General features: G+C 43.3%; 1 protein-coding gene across 8 annotated transcripts in view; it reads right to left on the minus strand.

The window, feature by feature from the left end:
- ENOX1 (ecto-NOX disulfide-thiol exchanger 1) overlaps positions 1-24,259 on the minus strand; it is a 568,976-nt gene extending 544,717 nt beyond the window's left edge. For 6 of the 8 annotated variants that reach the window (XM_032314929.1, XM_032314937.1, XM_032314924.1 and 3 more), the window contains exon 1: positions 24,164-24,259. The gene's annotated coding sequence lies outside the window, so the exon portion shown is untranslated. Of the gene's footprint in view, positions 1-9,643; positions 12,027-24,163 lie in introns of those variants that run through there. The other 2 variants (XM_032314930.1, XM_032314928.1) reach the window with 2 other exon arrangements.
- Between the last annotated feature and the right edge of the window lie 876 nt (positions 24,260-25,135).

Below are 25,135 nucleotides of genomic sequence, written 5' to 3' on the forward strand. Positions count from 1 at the left end.
CACCTCCACAGAAACGACTGCATTAGCATGTTACAAGTATCAACTCACCGCCCACCATCTTCAGATGTCTCCTCACTTTAAGACATTAGACTGGACTAATGTCGATGAATTAGGACCGGCCTCTACTTGCTTTTCAACTAGCAGGACCCTGGCGCCTCTTCTTTGAAGCTCCTCATTTATGTCTGCTGAATCACCCAGGGTTCTTACTATGTAACATTTTTAAGTGTTCACAATGTTCTCACTGCTTTAAGCCAAGTCCGTGTCACTTTCCAGCCTTGATTAGTAAAATACTACAAACTTTTACAAAAGAGGAATTAGAAACACTTTCCAAGAGTCAGCAGACAGGAAGAGAAACAAAACTAAAATAAAAGCATGTGTCTCTGCCCTTCTCTAGGTCATGCTGCCTCCTCCTGCAAATCTAATTAATGCACATCCTCTCCCTCACCTTTCCGTACACCTAATGTCAAGTAAAACTGGACTTACTGGCGCAAGGAGAAGAATCATGCTTAATGTGCCTGGTTGCATCTGGGTTGGGTATGACTGCTGAAATCTATCGTGAGGGATAGCTCAGTGCCTGCAAAAGTTTGAAGAATTCATCCGGCAACATCTCCCTTAGGTGAAAAATTAATAAATTAAAGGGATGCTGGGACAACTTAAACTTCGTTACCACTTCAGTCTCTCCTGCTTACAGTGTGCTCCCTCTTCTGAGCTCTGGGAGAGATGTGAGCTATCTACATACTGTCTGCATTTCTGGCACACATACCTCCCCTCCCATTTCCCCTGGACGCCCCGTGTCGTCGACAGCCTACTGTTGAGAAGAATGAAGAGAAGGTGGCCAGGTGGCAGTTATCACTCATTCTACAGGTCATCCCAAGTTTCAGTGTTCTGTGATAATTGGTGTGCCTAAGCTGGCTTTAACTCTCAGAATCCCAATTTTCTTTCTTATCAACTTCCTCACCTCCTTCATGAGCCATGGGATAAAATCTGAATCTTACTCTCAAGGACTGCTCCTGTGTCTTTGAACCGGTAGTAGCTTTAGTAAATACTGAATTAGACAAAACAATATAGAAAGAAAAGTGGCTCGTTTGGTTAAGCGCCCAATCCTTGATTCGAGCTGAGGTCATGATCTCAGGGAGATCAAGCCCCTGTGGGGCTCTGCACGCAACATGGAGTCTGCTTGAGATTCTCTTCCTTTCCCTCTGTCCCTCCTCCCACCTTGTGCTCACTCTAAATAAATAAACAAATCTCTAAAAAAAAAAAAAAAAAAAAAAAAAGAAGTGGAAGCACAACCTGGATTTCTTGCCTCCAAAAAAAGTAAGTCAGTGGTGTCCATTTTCACCAGGCAGAAGTTAATAATCTGGGGCAAGCACTAATTTGGAATCCAACAATCCAAAAAAGGCACTGTGGAGAGCTGTGGGAATTCTGCAAGAATTTACTCTCTCACTATTTACAACACAAAACAATACTTCCTATACCTAGAGTCAGAAAATATTTTTAGGAAAAAAGTGTCACATAATATGAAGCCTGTGGAGTAGTACATGAAATATTTATTCAATGTTTATATTTTTTAATGTAATTAAGGTGTCAAAATGATTCATTCAGTTCTCAATTATATCTACTAATGGGGTTGATTGATACACTACTTTAAAATGGCAGACCATGTAGTTTTACCACAGCTAATAAATCCACACTTTACTATTAATATACAGGTGCATGAACAGCTTTTTAATTTAACAGAGTTCATCATTTCAGAGCAGTGAGAATCTTAAACGGTCATTTTATCCAACCCTCTTATTTTACACTTAAGTGAAGTTAGGCTTAAAATGTTTAAGGGACTCAAACAGTTGTTAAATGGAAGGGCTGGGCCTTAATCTAACTATTCCAACTGACATCATGAAGAAGAGCCATGAGGACCATATTCAAAAGAAGTCTGAAAACCAATTAGCTGCCTTAGTTAATGTCCTCCGTGCCTAACCCCATCCTTTATCAACCCTCAGGACTTCCTCCCCAAAATACCAGCAGCAAAATGCCTACTGAGAACCTCTTATGTATAGTCTCAGGTTTACTTGATACTCCAAATTTAAACAGAACTTAACAACCTTTTATTCTTCTGTGGTTGTTGACTGTTACCTTCCATGAAGAAGTAATTCACAGTATGACTTAAAGAAAATTTTATTGAAAACTGCAAGCCTACAAATAAGCAAAAATGCTTTTATAAGTCAATAATGCAAGAAGGATAACATAACAACTTAAAAATAGAATGTAAACACCATCGAGAAGTAGAGTTACATATGTTATCACAGTAGATAAGACTCAGAGAATTGTATCCCAAACATAGGAGAATTTATCCTGTTCTTGAAGAATTTCAAAGATTCGCCAGCTTTTCACAACATTCTTGAGCAGCACATTTTAATATTTACCTCTGTCTCCACCGTCGTAAAACACCCATTTAAAAACCTACCTACTGCAGCTTAATAGGCACAGTGTTTAGTGTAATTTTGCCAAAATGAGGTTGGTGAAAATAGAAACATGTGCCTCCCGAGTATAACCCGAAGAAAAAATTCCCAAAACCTGCCCCTCCTTAATCCCAGCCCATACCCTGAACTATCTATGAAAACATTTTTAAACATAAAAATATTAAAATGATGGAGAAAGTTAGACAAATCCTTAAATGTTTGTGGAAAAAGATACTACTGGAACAGAAGGCCTTGTATTCCTCATAAAGCCGGGTTGAGCCAGCAGAGAAAGGAGCTTCCTTAGAACACCACAACCAGGAGCCAGGATAATTACAATAGAAACACTTTATTTCAAATCATGAAAAGAGTTACACTTGATCTTCTTGTTAGCAGGGGCTGTGCAGACAGCAACATTTACTGTGAAATGTAAGGGCAGATAACAGCCGATTTGAAAGGGGATTGTGTAAATCTAGTTAAAGAGCAACTTTAGAAGATTATTTTCAATTACTGAGATAACATCATGGCTCTCAGAAAAAAAAAATGGAAAGGTTTGTTCTTTACACCACATACAGTGTACAAAATCTAACAAAACTGCCTGCTTTCCAGCAATAACATCAGCCAGCCACTAATATGCCTTCTCTCCACTTTACCCTCCTTCTTCAAGTCATTTTCAATTATTTCTAGCACTTACTCAGCTCTGTGAACAAAAAGTCATTTTCAACCTGAGAAACAGCTTCAAAAAACCAAACCCTTGCAAATAATTACTAAAGCCTTTAGATTTTCAAGTGCCGAATACACATAACATGGGAGACCTCCAAAGTGGGGGCTGGGGTCATGCAGCAAAAATGCACCTGTCTGTGGCTGGTAAAATGGCATTTACTTCTCCTGCCAGAATGTTTCGCTGAGACCATCTGGGGCCCAGTCCCCAGTCACTTCACCTTAATACATGGGAGGACATACGTATTCATACACTGACCAAAAGACAAGCTACACCTCTCAAACCACATGAGATAACCTTGTCACCTGAAATCCCTAGTTGTCAAATCTTCAACACAGCTTGCATAGAGGGTGTCAGTGATGTATTTAGAAAAAAGAAAAGAAACCCTAAATAAAGAACAAAGACCCTAATGTAAAGGAGAAACATAATACTAGGAAGCAGAAAGCCCTGCCCCTTTCTGGCTCTGTCATTTACAAGTTATATGACCTTTCCAAAGCCTCATCTCCTCTGCTTATTCTCAATGCTTCAGCCACTTCACGCCACTTGCCCTGGGCACACGGCGCTCTTCCCTGCCTCCGTGTCTCAGCTTTAGATGACCTTCCCTACTTGGAGAAGCACTCTGAAGCCTCGTTCTCATTCCCACAAATGGTACTCTCAGTTCCCTCATCTGAATGAAAAGCACCTTGCTATGGGAACCTTGAACACTATCTGCGGCCCAACGCTGACCACACAGCGTTATCTGGGCCTGTCTACCCACTTCCTCGACACTGTCTCTGCTCCTCAAGGGCAGAGAGCATCTCATCTTTGTCCATTCAGAACCGCCAAACATTGAGAAGCCCTCAGTAGCAGCCTATGAAATAAAGGATAGATCGATGAAGGGATGAAAACAAACCGCATCAGGGGCGCCTGGGTGGCTCAGTGGGTTAAGCCGCTGCCTTCGGCTCAGGTCATGATCTCAGGGTCCTGGGATCGAGTCCCGCATCGGGCTCTCTGCTCAGCAGGGAGCCTGCTTCCTCCTCTCTCTCTCTGCCTGCCTCTCTTCCTACCTGTGATCTCTCTCTGTCAAATAAATAAATAAAATCTTTAAAAAAAAAAAAAAAAAAAAAAAAAGAAAACAAACCGCATCAAATTTCATCACCTTTAAGACAGGAATAACAAGGGCGCCTGGGTGGCTTAGTCCGTGAAATGTCTACCTCCGGCTCAGGTCATGGTCCCAGCATCCTGGGATTGAGCCCCGCCTCGGGGTCCTTGCTGAGTGTGGAGCCTGCTTCTCTCTCTCTCTCCCTCTGCCTCTCCCGCTGCTTGTGGGAGTGCGCACACACACTCTCTCTCTCTCACTCCAATAAATAAATAAAATACTTTAATAAATAAATAAAACAGGGATGATAATAGTTACTCAGTTCATTAAGAAGTTATAATGACCACAAGATGAGGTGGGGCTTTACAATTTGGTAGGTGTGGTACATTTGCAGTGATTATGATAAAGATGGTAATATTAAAAAGCCATAATGTACGAATACAGCATGAGGGCCTCACATACAGTAAAAAAAGTATTATCCATATATACCATGTACCTAGGCTCGACCCAATTTTGATTATTTTTTCAGAAAGAGATACTAAAAATTTAGAAAAAGCACACTTCGCTGTCCAAAAACTGTTATCTAAACCAAGTATCAGAACTCAGAGAATCACTTTACATATGGTTCTCCCTCTACTAATGATGCACATTTGTCCACATGGACGTGTGGGCAGAGGCAGATTCTGCTCTGTGATGTAAACTGGAAACCACTTATTCCACTCCCATGCTGCCATCTCAAAACATTTTATAGGCAAAACTGCATTTCTCTGGAAGAACAGGTCCATGATGCACCAGAGGGTCAGGGCATCCCTTTAAAGAGGAAAAGAGAACTGAGGAATTTTGAAAGGGAGCAACAGCCAGATAAGGAGCTCATATTTCAGCTGTAGGTAACTGAGGATTGTATGTTAAACATTTCTCTTCAAACACCACTGTTCTTTCTAACCAAAATACTCTCTTATCATAGAGAAAGGATGCTCGCATTTAATCAAGACCACTACTGTGACCATAATAGATTCTAAAGCAGCTTCATGAGCTGGAAGAAGCCCAGTATCTATCCTACCCATGCGCTCAGTCCAGAGTACCGTGTCTTCTCAGGCCCTAGGACAATGCGGCATTATCCCTAGAATAGCTCAATTGTAGAAAGACCAGCTTTGGTACACTGAAGTCTAAAATTATTTAATGTCCATGTCATGATTATTCTAAGGTGACAGATTACTGTAAAATTACGTTTAAGCCCCAATGTTCCCATTATGTAGAAAACCTAAACAGATCTAGTTCCGTTTAGACACAGACAAGATCAAGCTCTGGCAAGTCCAAATCCTACAAGACAGTTAAATTAATCTCATCACCAGCTCGAAAGTTAGGAACTGAGAGTTCTCACTATAAGGACAAAAAGGCTGTCCCAGCTGCAAGTTGTCATAAGCTACTTGGCCCATCATCTGCCCAGCTACAGCTGTGGCCAACTCAGTTCACCCAAAGAGATTCACACTCTCGTGGTGCCAAAATGAGTGTCTCTCTTTAAAAAAAAAAAAAAAAAAATGCCCAATTGAAAATAACTCTCTAATCTGCATCCTTTCAATAGAACTGAAGTGCACTTCACCAACACAGAGCACGGGCAACTTGAATTAGCAGAGAACTATTTTTAACACATGAAGGATAAGATATGAAATTAGTTTCACGGGGAATGAGAACCTTGGAGATTATTTACTTTGCCTTAATTACTTTGACTCACCATTAATTTAGCTTTCCTAGGGTACTAAATATTTCACGCTAAGATTTTGAGACTAAAGAAACTTGAGCACAGATTTGGAGCTTTGGAAGCCCACTCCAGCATCCTCAGCACTGAGGCACGGATGCCCCCGTTAGGCACTGAAGTCCATTCACGTCACGCTGCTCAATGACATTTTTAGTTGCCGTTTCTGTATTGTTTTAACCCTGGGACTCGAAGCTCTGCCCCGACTATACAGGGAGCCAAACCTTATTCAGCTTCTGTTTAACTCCTCAGCCAATAACATCACTAGGGCTCACAGCTACTCTCTCGACTGCCAAATAGGGCGAGTAGCAAATGCCTCGAGCCAAAGAGAGAAAAGTTTAGACTGCACTCTTTAAGTTTTTAATGATCGGTGCAATTGGGCAACGGAGTCAATTCCCAGTAAAGACGACAAAGGAGACATGAGAGCAGATATTCTGTAATGGGTTCATTACAGCCTCAGTGCGGAAGAAAGCACTTGGTTCCCACTAAAGCACCTACAGAGAGCGGGGTCTGCCGTGGAACAGCTGGGTATTCGCCAAGGCCCTGTACTCTCCCCCCTGGCTCTTAATCAGTTGTCCACTGGCAGACACCACAAACAACAGGCAGGGCAGGGCGGCCAGCAGGAACCCAAGGACAGCAATGCACTTGTTGCCAGATGCAAAACAAGACTCACTAGGACCACTCAATCTGTCAGAGCCCTCCAGCTCCACCTGGCACTGGGTAGCTTAGAGAGGGGGAGGGTAGTGAGAGGCTGAGAAAGTGGGAGCTCTCCTTTTGGCCCCTGCCCACAAACAACTCTTCCTTATTCTAACTGGCAGAAGAACTGACCCCATGTTACATAATTCCATTCCTGTGAGTTTAAGCCATCACTTTTCTCCACTAGACACGCTACACCCTAACAGTTTTTTTTTTTTTTAAGATTTTTATTTTTATTATTTACTTGAGGGAGAGAGAAAGCATGAGAAGGGGGAGGGTCAGAGGGAAAGGCAGACTCCCCGCTGAGCAGGGAGCCGAATGTGGGACTCGATCCTGGGACACCAGGATCACTACCTGAGCTGAAAGCAGTCTCTTAACCAACTGAGCCACCCAGATGCCCCCCGTTTCTTTTTTAATAGAAATGAATTTTTGCTCATTATTTATAAGTTGCTGTTTTTTCTTCTTCTTCTTGATCAGGACATTGTTTGACTTCATTGAGCCATATCTGTCTAGTATTCTCAACACAAAAACAGAGCAGCCAAGTTCACACATCTCCAAAATTCTACTACTTCTCTACTTCATAATAAAATTCTGTCATGAAAATAGGCTTCCATGATAAGCATTTCTAATTTAACAATGATTTCTACTTCTTTAGCATATTTGTAGCTTTGGAACATGCTCACATATCCCCACACTTTATCTTACCCATTTTTACCATTTGGCCTCTTTCCTCATGTCTCAAGCTCATGGGAGTCCTTACCTGCAGGTTGCTCCCTGCTCCCTCTGTCACTGTTGATCCAACTTCCTTGTTTTCTAGGTCACAGACTTCATTTGGGCCATTTGCACTTTGGGCTCATTTTTCCCATTTACAATTTTAAGGTGAATCTCTCCAATGCCATCTTAATTTTAATACTAGACACTATACTCCTTCTTTCGTATCATCAGTTAAAATAAAACAAAGCAAGTTGTTACCAATAATTTTTATATGGAGAGAAGGAACATCAGAGAGCAAAATGTGGTGAGAGAAAGGGTTCAGAATTCTTGCTTCTTCCACGTACTAACTGTGCAGTGGACTAGTTAATCTTTCTGAGTTTCTGTTTCCTCTTACTGTTGATTAAAAAAAGGTCATTATGAGGATTAAACAGGATGGCATCTACCACTGTGCCAAAAATACTCAAAAGACATTCTCTATAACCCTGAGATTTTCTATTCTGTTTCCATCCAAATGCCCTTTTCATTCACATTAATAAAGGCCATCCTGGTAAATAGCATCTTTCTGTCATTAGTTCCCTGAAAGTGTATAATCCATGAGCTTTCCCATTCACTTCCCCAAAAGGATGACCAGGGTCCTGCCATCCCAGAGATCATGAATTTCTAAGTTAGCTTACTACTAAATTCAACTGTAAGAATTTCAGAAGTACCATAGTTGAAAGTGCAGACTAAACGCATGAGTGGCCCCCATCTCCCAGCATTTCCAGTTATGTTTCGCTGGTCTTTATGACTTGCATGGGAATGAGGACATAGACAATACAGAGTGACTGCAGGGCACATGCCAATGGGAACATACAGGTTGGCATTCCAGGCACCCAGTCTGTTCCTGAGCCGTCATCCACCAAACAGCAGGCGTGCAGGTCTACCCAAATTGGAAGCAATCAGAATAATGTCATTCCCCTGGTCACATTACCCACGATGGTCCAAGTAGAGGCAGCCTAAGATTGTCAGAGGCTCTCTTTTTCTGGGTAATGAGCCCCTAGAGCTGTGGCAATTTTGTTACCATGAGGAGCATGAAAAAGAAAATTATAAAGAAAGAGCTCCTAAATCCTGATTAAATCATGTCTGAAGCCCCTTCCCACTGGATTTTTCATATATTCTTACTGTTTAGTTTCAATTCTTATTATGACTTCGTCCTGGAATTTGTATTAATTGCATGAAAAGTAGCCGATAAAAGCATTCTGTCATTAGAAAGATAACATATATTTACCGAAATGGACAGCTGCCCACCACACACTATTAGAAAAACATAGCAGGTTACAGAATATCACATACAGCAAAATTGCATTATTGAGAACTTCATCTGTACGTGCTGTGTGTGAGTAGACATAGACACACACACACACACACACACACACACACATAAAGAGAAAGAGACAGAAACATGGGGAAAAATTCATGAAAATATCAGTAAGGCTAACTCTAGTATTTCTGAGGAATTTTACTTTCCTTTTTGTATTCTTCCAGAATGTATGCCCTTGTACAACAACATGCATTTTTGTGGAACAGAAAAATTAAGCTTTACAAAAAAAAAAGCTGGCTATTTACTGATTCTGTTTGTCTTTAGTGTAAAATAAATGGACAGCTTTGCCTCAGATCCCTCTCCAAACTTAAGTGGTCTAGGGAGAAAGATCAAAGCCAGGCAGGCACTCAAAATATTATTTCATTATAAAATTCTATGATGAAGCAATGAAACCACTCTAAGATCTGAATTTGTACATGCTGAAAAGGAAACACAGCCAGAGGTGCCCAAGTGTCTTTCTAGAAGACTGGAAGTAATATTAATCAAAATGAGACGTCTTGTAGAAGATGAGCACTTCTTATTCAAAGAAAGAAGCTGCGGGGAGAGTACCACGCTCGGCTGCCCGCAGGAAGGGCCTTGCACGGAGGCCAGTTAAAAGCTACATGGGGGCGCCTGGGTGGCTCAGTGGGTTAAGCCACTGCCTTCGGCTCAGGTCATGATCTCGGGGTCCTGGGATGGAGTCCCGCGTTGGGCTCTCTGCTCAGCAGGGAGCCTGCTTCCCTCTCTCTCTCTGCCTGCCTCTCTGCCTACTTGTGGTTTCTCTCTGTCAAATAAATAAATAAATAAAAATCTTTAAAAAAAAAAAAAAGCTACCTGGGGTGGGGGGTTTGTCGGGGTGCTCTTGGGCTGGGTAGAGTAGAGGGCTTACCTCGTGACAGCTGCTGGATATTCACACCCTTTCCTCAGCAGGAGCCTTCTTTCAGTTACTTTCAGATCTCCAAAGGTCATAGTTTCCAAAACAACAGCAGCAGAAAACTAGATTCTCTGTGACCTCTTTCAGTTCTAAAATTAAAATACAACCAAACATATTCCAGAAATGGTGGTGGGGGAGGGAATTATTTGAATGGGATAGAAACATCTGCGTGTTGGCAGACTCGGGCTAGAAGGAACAGCTCTAAGAGTGCTGTTAGAGTGCTGGGTTAGGAAAACCTACCAGAGGCAAACAGAAACCAGAAGCCAAAGACAAAATCTTGATTTGTTGATGGGTGGATTTTTATTACAGTTTGAAAGATTTTCTGACTTTCAAGTCTCAAAAGCCTGGCTTCTAAAATCAGTTAATTAAAGTGAACATCTCTCTAATAGGAGTCCTGTAGGTACAAGGTAATTGCAAAAACACTAGGATGGTTTGTTTTATAAGTTCATCTTCTGTTGTTATAGATTTCTTTTTACAATAAATTGATACACTGTACCTACATTATATTACATGACAATGCCGTTGTCAGCCACTGCTTGATTCTGGGAGAGTCACAATACTCCAAGAAAGAAAAGAATCAAAAACAAACACCACCCCATAAAACTGTTTATATTCCATATTTGTCTTTAGAATCAAATAAAAGTTGCATCTCCAAAAGGCACCCATCCCACTCAAAATTATGAGCATACACTAGATTATCCATTTGTCTCTCCTGTGTCTCATTCTAATTCATCTCTCCTTGAAGGATGGTTGGCAGTCTGCAATCTTAAAGGGCATCAGAATGAGAAAGGAGACAACTGATAGGTGGTTCTCAAACCTCAGTTCCAGGAAGAACCCCTGCGGTTCCCTCTCTAGTCTATTTGCATCAGCACTTTGACGTGGGCTTCAGTATCTGTACTTTTAACAAGCAGCCTACCAGATCCAAATAGGAGATGGATTACTCTTTGGGAAATAGTAATGTAAATAAGCCGTTGAAACAGATAATCAAACTTGCTTACAGAACACCATCCTGGATCATTTTGCTCTTCTCCAAATCTATGGTCTCTATTCTTATCCCTTGCCTGGGAAGCCACCACCACCCTCTGTCTCTGACTTGACCACTATTTCCCAGTCTGTTGCCCTGCTACCGCTCTTGCCGTCTCCAACCCTTTCTCCAGAAACTTGCCAGAAATACCTTGCATACTACAAGTCACACATCGCTCCCCTTAAAACTCTTAAATAATAACTGCTTAATGGGGATGGGGTTTCCATTTGGGGCGATGAAAATGTTTTAGAACAGACACTGATGGTGGTCATACAACATCACGAATGTATTAAATATCACTGAATTATTCACTTCAAAATGGCTCATGTTATGTGAGTTTCATCTCCATTTGAAAAAAGAAAAAGCAAAACCAAAAAAAAAAAAAAAAAAAGCCAAAAAACCTTTCAATGACTTCTTATTGCAGTTAAGATAAAATCGACACGGCCTGGTGGGTCTGGCATAATCAGGCCCTAAGCCACATCTCAGCAGCCTCATTCCCAGCTACCGCCACGCTCACTCTCTGCACTCCAGTCACACTTGCTGTCTTTCAGTGGTTATGCGACCCAAGCTCTATCTCACATGTGGACTTCACAAATGGGACTCCTTATCTGTGGGGAGTAGGGGATTGGACGTCCCAATCATTCTTCAGATCTTATCAATTATTTTCCCACTATGAATCTTCTCTGATTATTTCATCCTTTCTATACCCTGTCAGAGAAACCTATTCTTTTCCAAGTTCTTATCAAGAGTTCCAATAACAAGAATATTTGGGGGTTACTTAATACCCTTTCCAGTAAACTGTGGGCTCCTAGAAGGACAGGAACAATGATTCATTTTTGCTCACTGCTATATTTCCAGCCCTAGCATGAACTTGGCACAATAAACACCTATCCATTGGGCACAACAAATATGTATAGCATGCTTTCCTCCAAAAACATTAAATCTCTACTACAGAATGAGTATCAGGCTAGGTTGCAGTAGTATGTGAAGTTTAAAATACATCATCCAACATTATTCGTTTAATAACTAAACGAGAAAAATCACAAACTACTTAGGGCCAACTCAATACCATAGAGCACACCAACCAATGCACAATAACAACTTCTCTCACTTCTACAGTGCCTGCTCTGTGCTTCTTGATATAATCAAGTCCCTACTACCCAAGTAAATTCCTTTTAAAACCTCTCTCTCCATGCCACTGCACATTACTGAGCAATGAGGACAGAAACAGGGACTCTATCTTTGCAGAAAGATGCAACTGAGGGGCGCCTGCATGGCTCAGAGGGTTAAAGCCTCTGCCTTTGGCTCAGGTCGTGATCTCAGGGTCCTGGTATCGAGCCCCACATCGGGCTCTCTGCTTAGCGGAAAGCCTGCTTCTCCTTCTCTCTCTGCCTGCCTCTCTGCCTACTTGTGATCTCTGTCTGTCAAATAAATAAATAAAATCTTTAAAAAAAAAAAAAAGAAAGAAAGAAAGATGCAACTGAGGTGAGTAAAAGTCCAGGATTTAGAAGGATGTCATGGGAAACTGTTAGCTGCTCTCACATAGGCACCACTTCTCAGAGTAAAAGTGTATGAAGTACTACTAGGGAAAAAGGACTGGAACCCAGCCAGTTCTGAGAGCTGATGGGAAAAGGGGCATAAAGGAGAAACTCACCTAAGAGCAGGCACAATCAATGTTTTGTTACTAAACAAACTGTTCTTTAGAGATTATAGGTGAGCAAGTGATTTATTTTGTCCAATCTTGCTCCTGTATTAACTGGAACCCTAATTTGTCCATGAGGCTGAAGTATGTCTCAATTAGTTGCCTTCAAAGCTTATGCCCATTTAAAATAAGCTTATTTCTTTTCCATTGTCCGCTTGCCCAGAGCTGCCTAATCTACAATTCTCCTGCCCAGCACTCACCACTTCTGATCATTATGGAGAGCAGAGGCAAGCAAGGAGCCTTACAGACAACTTCCAAAGAGATCCATCTGTTCATAACTGTGTTTGCTGGCCCACAAAACACTCTCCAGCCCTGTGTCCACCGCAAGGACAGGAGTACACCAGGACCTGAACGCATCCATAGCCATGCTACAGGCTACTTTTCAATATTTAAATTCTTCTTTAGCTAAAGCTTTGGACTTTCCCAGGCCCTCATCCAGCATCCTGGTAGTAGTTTGCACGGCTGTCCATTTAAAGAGCATCCCCACTTGTGCTGCAGTGCCTAAAGGTACTGTTCCTGGCCTCAGAAGTGAGGGCCACCTGCAACTGCATTGTTTGTGTGACTTTTTGGACATCTCAGTCAGAGAAGCTTGAAAGCTTTTTCGTTGCTCCAGCTCCCAGCTCTCTGTCTCAGTTGGGGACCCCCTGGAGAAAAGACAAAGCTGCCTGATACACCCAACTATGAGACCAATATGGTAGGAACCAGCAAGACTGCTCGTGGTCACTGCACTGTCTTAACACCTTCCCTAAGCATACTAAGTTTCTCTTTCATGCCCTTTCCTTAATGTAGCATGTGGCCATGACAGTGGCTCCCAGCTTTGCTTCCAGTGACAGGGCTTCTAAATGTGCTTTATACTGAAAGATTCTACTGAGTCCTGTTCCCTTCTCACAAAAGCATTCTTAGTCCCACTGTTACCATTTTTTTTTTTAAGATTATTTTTTATTTATTTGACAGACAGAGATCACAAGTAGACAGAGACAGGCAGAGAGGCAGACAGAGAGACGGGGGGAAGCAGTCTCCCTGCTGAGCACAGAGTCTGATGCGGGGCTCTATCCCAGGACCCTGCATTCATGACCTGAGCTGAAGGCAGAGGTTTAACCCACTGAACCACCCAGGCGCTCCACCATTGTTTTTGTAGCAGAACTACATACGCTTCTATGAGAGATGAACTAGAGGAGCTGATAACACAAATAAACAGCATCCTTGTGCAGAAAAGTGAAGTGGCAGCAAAACTAAATCCTAATGTAGCAGACATATGCCCCCTACACCAAAGCACATTCAGGAGTGCACCACGAGACCGATATGTGAACATGGGCATAAGGGCATTACACATGGAGATGAGGTCAGAAAGAAGTGTTAGTAGAAAACAATAGGGAAGGTTAGTAAGAGAGGGGCCCAAGGACAGAATTACAAAGACACTAGGGGTTACTGTCAAAATCCCAAATATATCAGACAAAGGGAAATATATCACACACTAGGAGAAACTGTCAAAATCCCAAATATATCAAAGGGAAATATATCAGACACTAGGGGAAATTGTCAAAATTCCACATATATCAGACAAAGGGAAGTCAGTGTTGGAAAACCAGAGACTGGGAGTGGCTGAACAACTGGTCAAGGAATTGCGAATCTAGGTGGGAGAGGTGAGGTTACAAACGCAGGTGCTTTCGACCCAGACTGGAGCTAGTGAGATTTTTCCAGTGGAAGAAACCGGAATGACAGAAGAAGAAACCCTCATCAGATTTATATCATATCTGTGCTTTGAGAAACTGCAGAACACCTAACTAGGAAAACAGAAATCTCTCCAAGTATTTTTTTACAAGGGAAATTTAATATAGAGAATTGGTTACTCAGGTGATGGTGGAGCAGAAAGCCTAGCAGGATAGCGAGGTAATCTGAAGACCAGCAAGAGCAGGAAGCTGCAATCTCCCCAAGGCTGAAGAGACAATAGCAAGAGATTATGTGCCTGGAGTCCATGGGCCAAGGTCACTTGTGAGTGGCTAGAACCAGAGCCAGTCTGTCAAGCATGAGTGGTGCTACGGCAGGAGGGATTCCCACTGCCAGGGATGCCAGGGAAACAAAAAAATAGCCTGGCTTTGCCCTTCTCCCTTCCCTCTCTTACCAGTGTCTCCCTCAGGCTAAACGCAGCGAACCAGCTAACTCAGAAATCCGGGAGAGCAGCCTGAAGGGGTGTGTCCCCTCCCAACACAGCGAGGAAGAGGGGAGGGCGGGAATGCTAGAAGGAAAGGACAGAAACTCTGGTACAAAGAAGATGAGTTACAGTAAGTCTTGATAAGCAAGCTTCGTTTGCAACAGACATACTTTTTAAAAAGGTTTGCTTACTGCCATGTAATGGTGCCAATAATAAAGTGGTCACATGGTAACAAAGTGGAAGCTATACCATGGCTTACTGACCTTCCTGCCAGGTTAAGTGACCCCTGAAGTCACTCTCCAGAATCCCAGAGTTAGAAGAGGGTTAGGGAATTTACTCTCTATTGCCCTTTCTTCAGTTACCAGTAAGCCTGGTCTGGTCCAAACAAGCAAATTTTTTTTTTTTCAAAATTTTCAAATGAAAAAGACTCTTACTTTTAAAAGTAAAAAATATTTTTAAGTATGGAATAGAAGAAAACTTTGCATGCACATGTGTGTATGTACACCCAGATGATTACAAGTAAAACTGGGGGAATATGAACAAGATTGATGGATTGTACCAACCAATCTCCTGGTTATAATATTGTGCTATAGGTCTGCAAGAATACTATCACTGGGGAGAAATAGGTAGAGTGTACACAGAATCTTTCTATATTATTTCTCAAATTCCATATGAATCTAGAATGATCTCCAAAGAAAAGGTTTAATTAAAATATCATAAATAGGGGCGCCTGGGTGGCTCAGTGGGTTAAGCCGCTGCCTTCGGCTCAGGTCATGATCTCAGGGTCCTGGGATCGAGTCCCGCATCAGGCTCTCTGCTCAGCAGAGAGCCTGCTTCCCTCTCTCTCTCTCTGCCTGCCTCTCCATCTACTTGTGATTTCTCTCTGTCGAATAAATAAATAAAATCTTTAAAAAAAATATCATAAATAGGGCGCCTGGGTGGCTCAGTGCATTAAGCCGCTGCCTTCGGCTCAGGTCATGATCTCAGGGTCCTGGGATCGAGTCCCACATCGGGTTCTCTGCTCAGCAGGGAGCCTGCTTCCCTCTCTCTCTCTCTCTGCCTGCCTCTCTGCCTCCTTGTGATCTCTGCCTATCAAATAAATAAATAAATAAAATCTTTAAAAAAATATATCATAAATATGTGCATAATACTCCCTGTTAATAAGGCTACATCCCTTCCATTGTGTTTCACCCATGTTGTCTTCAGTATTTCCACTCTCATCATCTGTTCTGTTAAGCAAGGCCCAGGAAGCTCTCTGCTGACCCATTCTACTTCTTATAATTCAGTCTTCTCCTTGCCACTGGCTCAGTGCTACTTTTGCAGAAATATGATGGTGTCAGGTTGCTCTTGTTTGATTATTCAGCCTTTGCATTTCTGACTACAGACAGAGCCGGAGTGTATTTATATATGGGACAATTAGAAGGCTGCCTAATCTTATTTCATATCATCTTTAACCTGTTCATTTCATGATTAAGCATTTAATTCAAAACAGCTCTCTCAGCGGATTTACTCTTTCCTTCTCCCACCTTCTGCACCCTTTGATCTCCTTCGGGAGATGGTGGCCCAGGAACAGGCAGGAGAAATTGCAAAGAAAAGCCTGGCATTTTGACAGAGCAAGAGAATAGAGCCAGCACCCCCCATCCCCCACTCATTCACTTAGCTAAAACACAGGCTATCAGAGAAGCAGGGAAAACAATAGACATAAGTACATGCTAGGTCTTCCAGAAACCAATGGTAGATGAAAATCACCTCTTAGTCTAGAGCATGGGAGAAAATCACTGTTCATCACAAAATGGACATGCGATGCAGGCATTTCTGCAACTCTTCTGTTCTATATAACTCCACAAATCCTTCCTGTAAAATATAACTTTCTTCCTTTAATGATCTAGTAGTGAATTATTTATATTCTTCAATTTATCTTCCTGTCTTCTTTTATTTATTCCCAGACTTGTGCTACTTTAGTCTAGAAAGGCTGACCAAGATTACAGGAAAAGCACAGGAGTATCCAAAGGGTGCCAAGCCTAATGTCCAGAGCAGAGCCATGGTGCACGGCAGAGCAATGAAATCTCATTCTTGGAATGGCAGCCAGCTAAAGGGTCCACACACTGTCAGCCTCCATGTCATGACAGCTTTCCAGAAAAATCCATTTTGTGTCCCCACAGTTACTACCTTTGCTTTGGCGGGCATCATTGCTTGCCTGGGCACTGCCACCTTCAACTGATCTCCATGCTCCTGACTCTCCCTCCGCCAATCCACTCGCCAGACACCTGCCAGCATGACGCTCCCAAGATGCAAATCAAAAAGAATGATGCCCACGTCTTAATCCATCAGTAGCCCTCTAGCACACGAAGCACAGGTTATCTAGCACATGGCTATTGTGGCAGATTCACTAGGGAATTTGGGGACATAGTGCAGAACATGTGTCAGCGATTGTATCAGAGGGTCCAAGACGCAAGATGCTAGTGTGTCACCTCCCAGCTCCCTTCTGTTATTGGCTTAGGCCCACTCCTGAAGCCCTTAACTTCACTGCCCTACCAAGCTGCCCTACATGTGGAAGAGAAAACCTTCAGGCAGAGAACAGAGGCGACTGCAGAAAAATTCTACAGACATATATTGGAGCAGTGGGCATTTGGGCAAACAAGCATGAAAGTGACCATGTCTGCTCCCACAGGCCATGTCCCTGAAGTTTCTGATTCAGTAGGTCTGGGATAGGACCCAGGGATCAGCAGCATAGCAAATGCTTCATGGGATTGTGTTGAACAAACAGATTGTAAAAACACTGCCTATTATTATTAAGCTCAAAAGCTTTTCATTGTCTGTCTGCTGTTCTGCTCTCCACACCTACTGACCCTCCTTCACAGTCACCTTTAAACCAAACCAAATTTGTTCACTTTCCTGCAAATAGCATTATCTCTTCCATGAACAGGAACTGCGCCTTAAGAATCCTTATCATCCCCAGGGCCAAATACTGTACCATTCACATAGTAAATGCTCAAAAAATTATTTTTAAATTAAGAATTCTAAAAGGAAATAGTATAATATTTAAGTGTTTCCTGAACAAAACTATCTTCCCTATGCATCAAAATAGTAGGTATAATTCTACTAGTGAAATTAAACAAATATATATTGAGCACCTAATGTACACATGAGACTCAGGAATCCCTCCAGAAAAGTACTGTAACTTTTCTCAGTACACACCTTAACATCTTTTCTTCTCCCCAAAGTGGGGTCTTTTAATAGAGATGGGCAAACGGGGAACATGATTCAGTTCCCGCCCATTGGATGTGGTATACCTCCCTCTCCCCAACCTGGTATGGCCCCAGGTGTGACATAGAGAAGTGTTTTTAAAAAATATGGCAGGGCTAACTTTCCACTTACACAGAAAAGTGGAACACAGGAAAGCAATCTGTTGGAGCTTTGCTGATATGAAACTATTAATGAATCCCTACAGAGGAGATAACCAGTTAGGTAGTGGTGGAAAGGTCAAGGATGTTTAGGACTAACCGGAAGCATGTCAAACTTAACCTACTTTGTGGTTCGGCCAGAGTTGTCCATAGAGACACCATTACTCTCCACCTACTTTCAAAGATAGAACAGGACAAAGAAGAAAGTCTTATTTCAATGTCACTGAACTCTTGGGATTATTACTTCTTTCAAGGACAACAAATTTGGTTCCTGGGATCTAGTGGTAACTTTGGGCTCTACCCCTTAATTGCAAAAGAGTTGCTGTGGTTTTTAAGCTACTATAAAGGTGCTCTCTTGCAAATGAGACCAAAGCAGAGGTCTGGTCACTCGTAGTCACTAAAGACCTCATCTGTGACTTTTTTCCCACTGTTTGGGATATTAACCACAGTCCCTTGGCCACTTTCCAGTCTGGATAATTACACTAGGGCTAGCAAACTTCACCCTCCAGCTCCAACTAAATAAAGTATTCCTTTGGACTAGCTGCCGTAACCTTTGTTCTGCTGCTGTGGGCTATTAAAGAGCTATTCTGTACTTAGGATGGCTGTATTTGTGAAAAATCAATACCCCTGGTATAACTTCCTGCACTGACAAGAAGTATATTCCACAATATCTCACTGGCCAAGTTATTTTTTTTAATATAGTGCCAGAAACAATTAGAAAACCAGAGTAATTTCTTCTCTATCTTCTCAACTTTTACAATTCACACAGATACAGACTGAAATGTTTGCAACATTATATCAAGAAGGAGGGCAGATGTATATTCCACAAAACACACACCGATTGTCTACCATATGCTAGGCTCATTGTAGCTACTGGGTATTGTTATAGAAGCCGTGGGTTATGTTCTCAGCATAATGTGAGAATTTTCCAAAGAGAATAATTCAATTTAATTCTTCCTGTGCTACTATATTTCTGAAAATCTGAATATATCCACTTTACTTAATATATCAACATTAACATGCACAGGGCTCCCAATAAAAACACTATTTCCATCCACTCTTTAAAGTGTCTAACAGGACTGGGGCACTTGGGTGGCTCAGTTGGTTAAGGGCCCACCTCTTGATTTTGGCTCAGGTCATGATCTCAGGCTACTGAGATTGAGCCTGGTGTTGGGCTCTGCACTGGGCATGGAGCTTGCTTGGGATTCTCTTCCCCCACTCCCCTTCTCCCACCTCGCTCTCACTGCCCCCCACCAAAAAGAGAGTCTAGAGGACCTTAAACTCAATGTGTATGTAGATATGTGTGTGGAAGGATATGTGTGGCTAAGAAGGAGAAAATACGCTTTCCTGGTTAGCTTGGGGGATAACAAATACTGCTTGGATGTATATTTATTTATTTGCTTGTTTTTTTAGCAACCATCCTACTTGTGTGGGTGAGAGTTTACAGGTTATAACAGCAGAAGCAGACATAAGGAAATTGAAAACGTAAATATCTCGTTTAAAGCCTTTTTTTACTGTATGAAAAAAAAAAGCATAAATCAAGTCTTTTAGTGTTCTATTACAAGGATGAAAACAACAGAAGGGGAAAAAAGTAAGTATTGTGTGTTCGTACATTTACATACACATATATTATCCTGTATGTGAAGATGGGAGAGTGTCGTTAAATATCAAAATTCCAGTGGGCTAAATTATGGATGAACATCAGAATATTTCACATCATTCCCTGCAAAGAGAAATGGTTCAGAAATAAAAAATAATAATAATAACAACCTTCAAATTCAGATTAATCCTACAGGATCCAAAACAAGTACTTGCCCGGACAAACTATAACTAGACTGTGGAAAATGGTTTAAAAAATCAGTGAAGTTCACTTGAAATCCGCCAAATTATTATTCTGTTTGAAAATCCTCCTAGCTAGAACAAGTTAATAGCAGGCTTCTAAATCTAGGTTAAACATGCTGTAAATCAATTTATTCCCCCCTACAAATCTGCTAACGTGCATGCTTTTCTGGTGAAAATGGTTCTTCAATGTTACTTAATACTGTCACTTTATTGTTTCTCCAAGCAGTCCACTTCAAGTTAAAGTTCAATGCGTATGTTTGACATAAATAATAAACAGTGAAATACACATCGTTTAAAATAGCATAAGGAACCTCAAAATGTATCACACAGGCAATACATTTCCTAAGTTTTAGAAGAAATGCTTAATAATGCATATGTCATCCAAGTTTGCCGCCCAATAACTTATTCATTATCATTTTGCTAAGTGAAGAAACAATCGACACTACTACCATCTCACACAGATAGATGACCTGTCCTCCACCAACATGCTTCAGGTAGCACCTTTGGCAAGACAGCTTTGATAAAAGACTGAAATGAATTTTATGCAGAGAGACACAGTCTATCCCATGGACTTTCAAGAGCCCAAATCATACACCCACAGTATGTCTATCACGTTGCAGACAGACCAGAACAGGTGATTAATTAGCTGTACTGTTTAAACTCTCACCAGCTTACAAGCTGACCGACACAATCTTCAATCTTATTCCCGTTTAAAATTCACACAGAGAATAATGGATCATTAAAGATTACACAGAGGTGTAAACAATTAGCAAAGCAAGGGACAGGGCTTCCCCATTTTGGAGAAAAAGGTGGGAGTCATGGTCCTCCCATCTGGACTTCTGTAGATGGGAGGAAGAACACAGGATATACAATGCATCTTAACACCAAAATTTAGCCTGATGTCAGTACTAAATGTTTATGCCCAAGAATTCCTTTATTTGCTAAGTATCTTTATCAGGATAAAAATCATTTTTATATAAATCTTATGTAACTCAAGAACAAGAGTGATTCCAGGGAGGAAATGGAAAAAATTTCCAAGTGTGACCCAAGGGAAGACATTCTGGAGATGGCTTAGTCACCAGGGTCAAATCACATCACCTCACTGTGCCTCAGCGTCCCGTAAAATGAAAGAGGCCACCGCATGAATCTCTAATTCCCTGCTAAGAGTAAAATCCAGCTATCTATATAGATATCATAGAGAACTCAAGTTTTTATAAAATCCTAAGAGCACCTGATGGCAGCAGAAAATGTGCTTACAGTGTTTAATGACTATAAAGGGAAGAATGAAAAGGGTCTAAACAGTCCTCCCAATCTTACATTTTTCAGCTTATACTAGGCTTAAGAGGGCAATTGGAATTAGATGCTTCATTTCATCCCACAATCACAATATAATTCTTATTACAATAAAAATTTTAAATACTCTTTTTAAAAACATCCCAAAAAAGAAACAGCTTCACCTTACTCAAATGAAACTTAGATCTGTCTCACTTGGAGGGTTTCAATGCTTGAGCTACAGTATGGGTATCAGGATGTGGAAGCAGCTGTCACTGCTTTGTTTTTCATTCACAGTAGGTGGTTGCCAAGCAACAAAATACTATTGTCTGTTTCCATGATCTATTGGCCAATTCTACTCCTGGTAATGCTTTCTACGTTTAAAACAGGGCCACCTTTTGGACAAGAAGAAATGAGAAAAAATTTTAAGAATGACAATAACATATAAATAAATACACTGAATGTACCACAAAATTATGTATATACATATACAGCTGTATGTGGATATACATACATATATTTTGCATTTATGCATATGTATATGTGTGACTATATACACTGTTTTTCTACCTACCTCAAAACCTATCTAAATTTGAAAGGCCAAGAACTAGACTCTAAATCCCTTGAAGGCAAATCAAGGCATGACTTATGAATATGAAAATATAGTAAGAATTATTTTTTCAACAATAGCAATAATTTCCATTTTGTCACATGTATCAAATATGTCCCTTGAATTAAAGTCCTACAGTCAGGAAGCAATTCTGTCTACTTACATAAAAACAATAATAAATGGAAAGACTTTACTATCTACTTTGGAATTACCTAAATATATTTAACATGCTGTGTGACTTATCATGTGCTATTACTGTGTACAAAGATAATAATTGAAACAGAAAAATTCGGTTGCTATTTACACCCAAGAATCTTAAAATACATTCATTTTTAAAATAATTGAATTGTTCTCCCTGGAATAGCCTCATGTGATTCTCACTTTGTTTTGATATGGGTCCCTGGGGAATAACAGTCATGCTATGTTATTCTTGCATATCTCACTAGCTTGCAAATAAAATAACACAGTGTACTCAATATAAAGTTGTCAACATTAACTTGCATCAGTTGCTGTTTGTTTTGCACTGACAAGGCTTCTAAAGATAAGAATTACAATATTCTTAGATGTACAGACACAACATCAAAACAGCCTGAAGGAATTAAAGCCTGAAAATGCTAGAGGCAATCACGTTCTGAAATGAAGAAAAATCAGTATCATTTATGCATAGATATATATTTCTGCAAAGGACCTAAATAACGCCAGAACAATCTTTGGATTTTATGCAATGCTCATCCGTCTTCTTTCACAATATTTCAAAAGCACTTTGCCTTAACTATTTAGTGCATCCCTCTAAAGGAACTTTTAAAATTTCACTTTTTGAAATTCATTACCACTTGCACATCTATATATTACAACAAACTGGAATAAACAAAATCTATTAAGTGAATTAACATTACTACTATGAAGTCTCATATCAAAAGGACAGCGCTAGCAAAACAGAAACAAAGTGTTCTAATAATGATCAAAATATTGTCCAAAACTACCCCTTTTCTGGGACAGAGCCTTCTTCAGCAGAACCCAGAGCCCCACCCCGATACCCATCCGAATTTCTCCTGCACATTCACCCCGTAAGTGACCCATTTTTTCTCCCTCCGCTTCCCAAGCTCGCCCACTGTGTCCTTCCTTCTCACAAGGAACAAAATCCATCCCACTTTCTCCATCCTCTTCAGATCTCTTAGCCACCCATTACTATCTCGGAACTACTGGACTCAAACCTGCAGCCCAGCTTGCCACGAACCTCTGCATACCCACTTGGTACCCTCATTCTTCTAGATATGCTTTAAAAACCTCTACCACCGGAACGAATGCAGTATTAATAAAAGTAGGGTTGCGAGCCAATTTTTGTTTTTTGTTTTGTTTTTTAATTACAGCAGTAGAATGTTGAGAGATAGAAAGGAAGAAAAGCAGGAGTGTATTTGGAGGAAAGAGGGTGGGTGAGTGACTACACACAGCGGTGTAGACGCGGGGACCCTACCCACACGGAATCCCCACCTGTCGACCCCACTTCCCCCATGTGCGCGCCGCGGGATGACAACCACAACACTCCAGAACCACCCCCCTCCGGGAAGGAGGCGGGGTTACGCCTTCAGCCAATCAGAACCCGCGAACTCCGGGTGTCCAACCTATGGGGTGGCCGTGGCCGTGCAGGGGGAGGACGTGGGGTGGTCGGGGAGGGGCCGCGTCCGTGGGAGGCGCGCACGTGTCGAGTCCAGGGAGGCAGGGAGGCGGAGAGGCGGCAGGCGTCCAGGACCTAAGGCGCGGGCTCTGCACCCTGGCAGCCACTGAGTCCAGCTGCCCAGTGCCTCCTCTGCCTCCTGCACGGCGGGCCAGGACCGCTCCCGCCGAGAAAGACACGTCCAAGGTGTCTGAGTTCCCCGTGTTAGGGGACAGTCACAAATAACAACAACACTACCTAGCGCAGAGGAGAAGGGGAGTAAAGTTTCCGGCCCGCACCACAGCGGAGTCCGCCGAGACAGTGAGGACAAGGAATACAGGGCGGGAGGGTGACAATCGGGAAAGAAGAGGACAGCCAGAGGGCTGCGCGAGCAGGACGCCGTCCCGGTTGCTGTGCAGGGGGCGGCGGGCGGCTGGGTGCGCTGTCCAAGGTGCAGGGGAGGTGGGAAGCGCGCGGCGGGCGCGAAGCCCGGAGCCAACACCGGTCGGCGGCGGCGGCGGCGGGGAGAGCAGGGAACAGCAGTCTGGGGCGCCGGGCACCCCCAGGCTCGTAAAAGTGACAGGGCTAGAGCTAGGATAGAGCGGGAAGGGCACGGGGGGCTGCGCGGAAGCCCCGAAGCTTCCACGCACCCCTCCCCACCAGCCTTACCTCTAGCTCCATTCCCCTCCCCCTCCCCGGAGCCCACTCCCCTCCAAGCCTCACGTCCCGGGCCGTGGCGGGGGCGGGACCGGGGAACCCCGGCTCCGAGCTCGGACACCCCAGGGATGCTGCGGGCCCCGGGGCTGCTTGCTTACCTGGAGCTGCGGTACCGGGAGCGGGGGCAGCCCGCCGCGCGGAGCCGGGAGCCGGGCGCTGGGCGCGGCGCGGCTTCTCCTCGCCTCGGCGTCTTCCTTCTCGGCTTCTCCCAGACTCCGTCCCGGGCACGAAGCTGTAAGACGCGGCCAAGCTGCAGCTGCGGTTCCCACTGCTGCCTCCGCCGCCGCTGCCGCAGACAGAGGACGCCCCGTGGCGACTGGAAGCCTGTGTGAGTAGCGGCGCCCGAGAGAGTGGGATCTGCTGGAGACTCCACGGCTCGGGGCGCGCGGACGTGCGCACGCGCGCCTGCGAGTGTGAGTGTGAGTGTGTGTGTGTGTGTGTGTGTGTGTGTGTGAGTGCGCGCGCGCGCGCGCCCACGGGGTGGGGGAGTCGCGAGGGGAGGGGGAGAGAGGCCAAGAGATGCTCGTAGGGACCGAGGCAAAATTCTTTGCCCCCGGAAATCCGTAAAGCCAGAGAAGAAGGATCGAACACGCGTCTAGCGGCGGGGAGCTGCCCGCGGGGCGGCGGCAGAAGGGGAAGGGAAGGCGGCACAGAGCGCTGGCTCCGGATCCGAGCGGGTCGGAGCCCAGCGGAGAGCGCAGCCACAGATGCAGCAGAGGCGGTGCCCGCAGCCCTCGGTCGCGCTGCCCCCTCTAGGGAGGGGCCGAGCTGCTCGCTCCCGCCACCGCCGCGGCTGCTCCGGACTTCTTGGCTGAGCGCGGGGGAACAGTAATCAGGACCCCATGGTTGGCACTGCAACCTTGGAGTCTCTCGGCCCACTAAGGGGCCGAGCAGAGGACAGGGGCGCACGTGGCCGACTACCGGCTGGAGTCAGCGTGTGCAAGCGCTGCGGGAGTGGAATGGGCGGTGGAACCCCACCGAGTGCGGCCCACCGCCTCTACCGTGTAGGGATGTGGGGCGGGGGCAAGGGTGAGGTCGGTAGTGGGTGAGGTGAGCTTGCACGGTCTGGA

The sequence above is a fragment of the Mustela erminea genome, chromosome 15 (assembly GCF_009829155.1).
Source record: "Mustela erminea isolate mMusErm1 chromosome 15, mMusErm1.Pri, whole genome shotgun sequence".
NCBI lineage: Eukaryota > Metazoa > Chordata > Mammalia > Carnivora > Mustelidae > Mustela > Mustela erminea.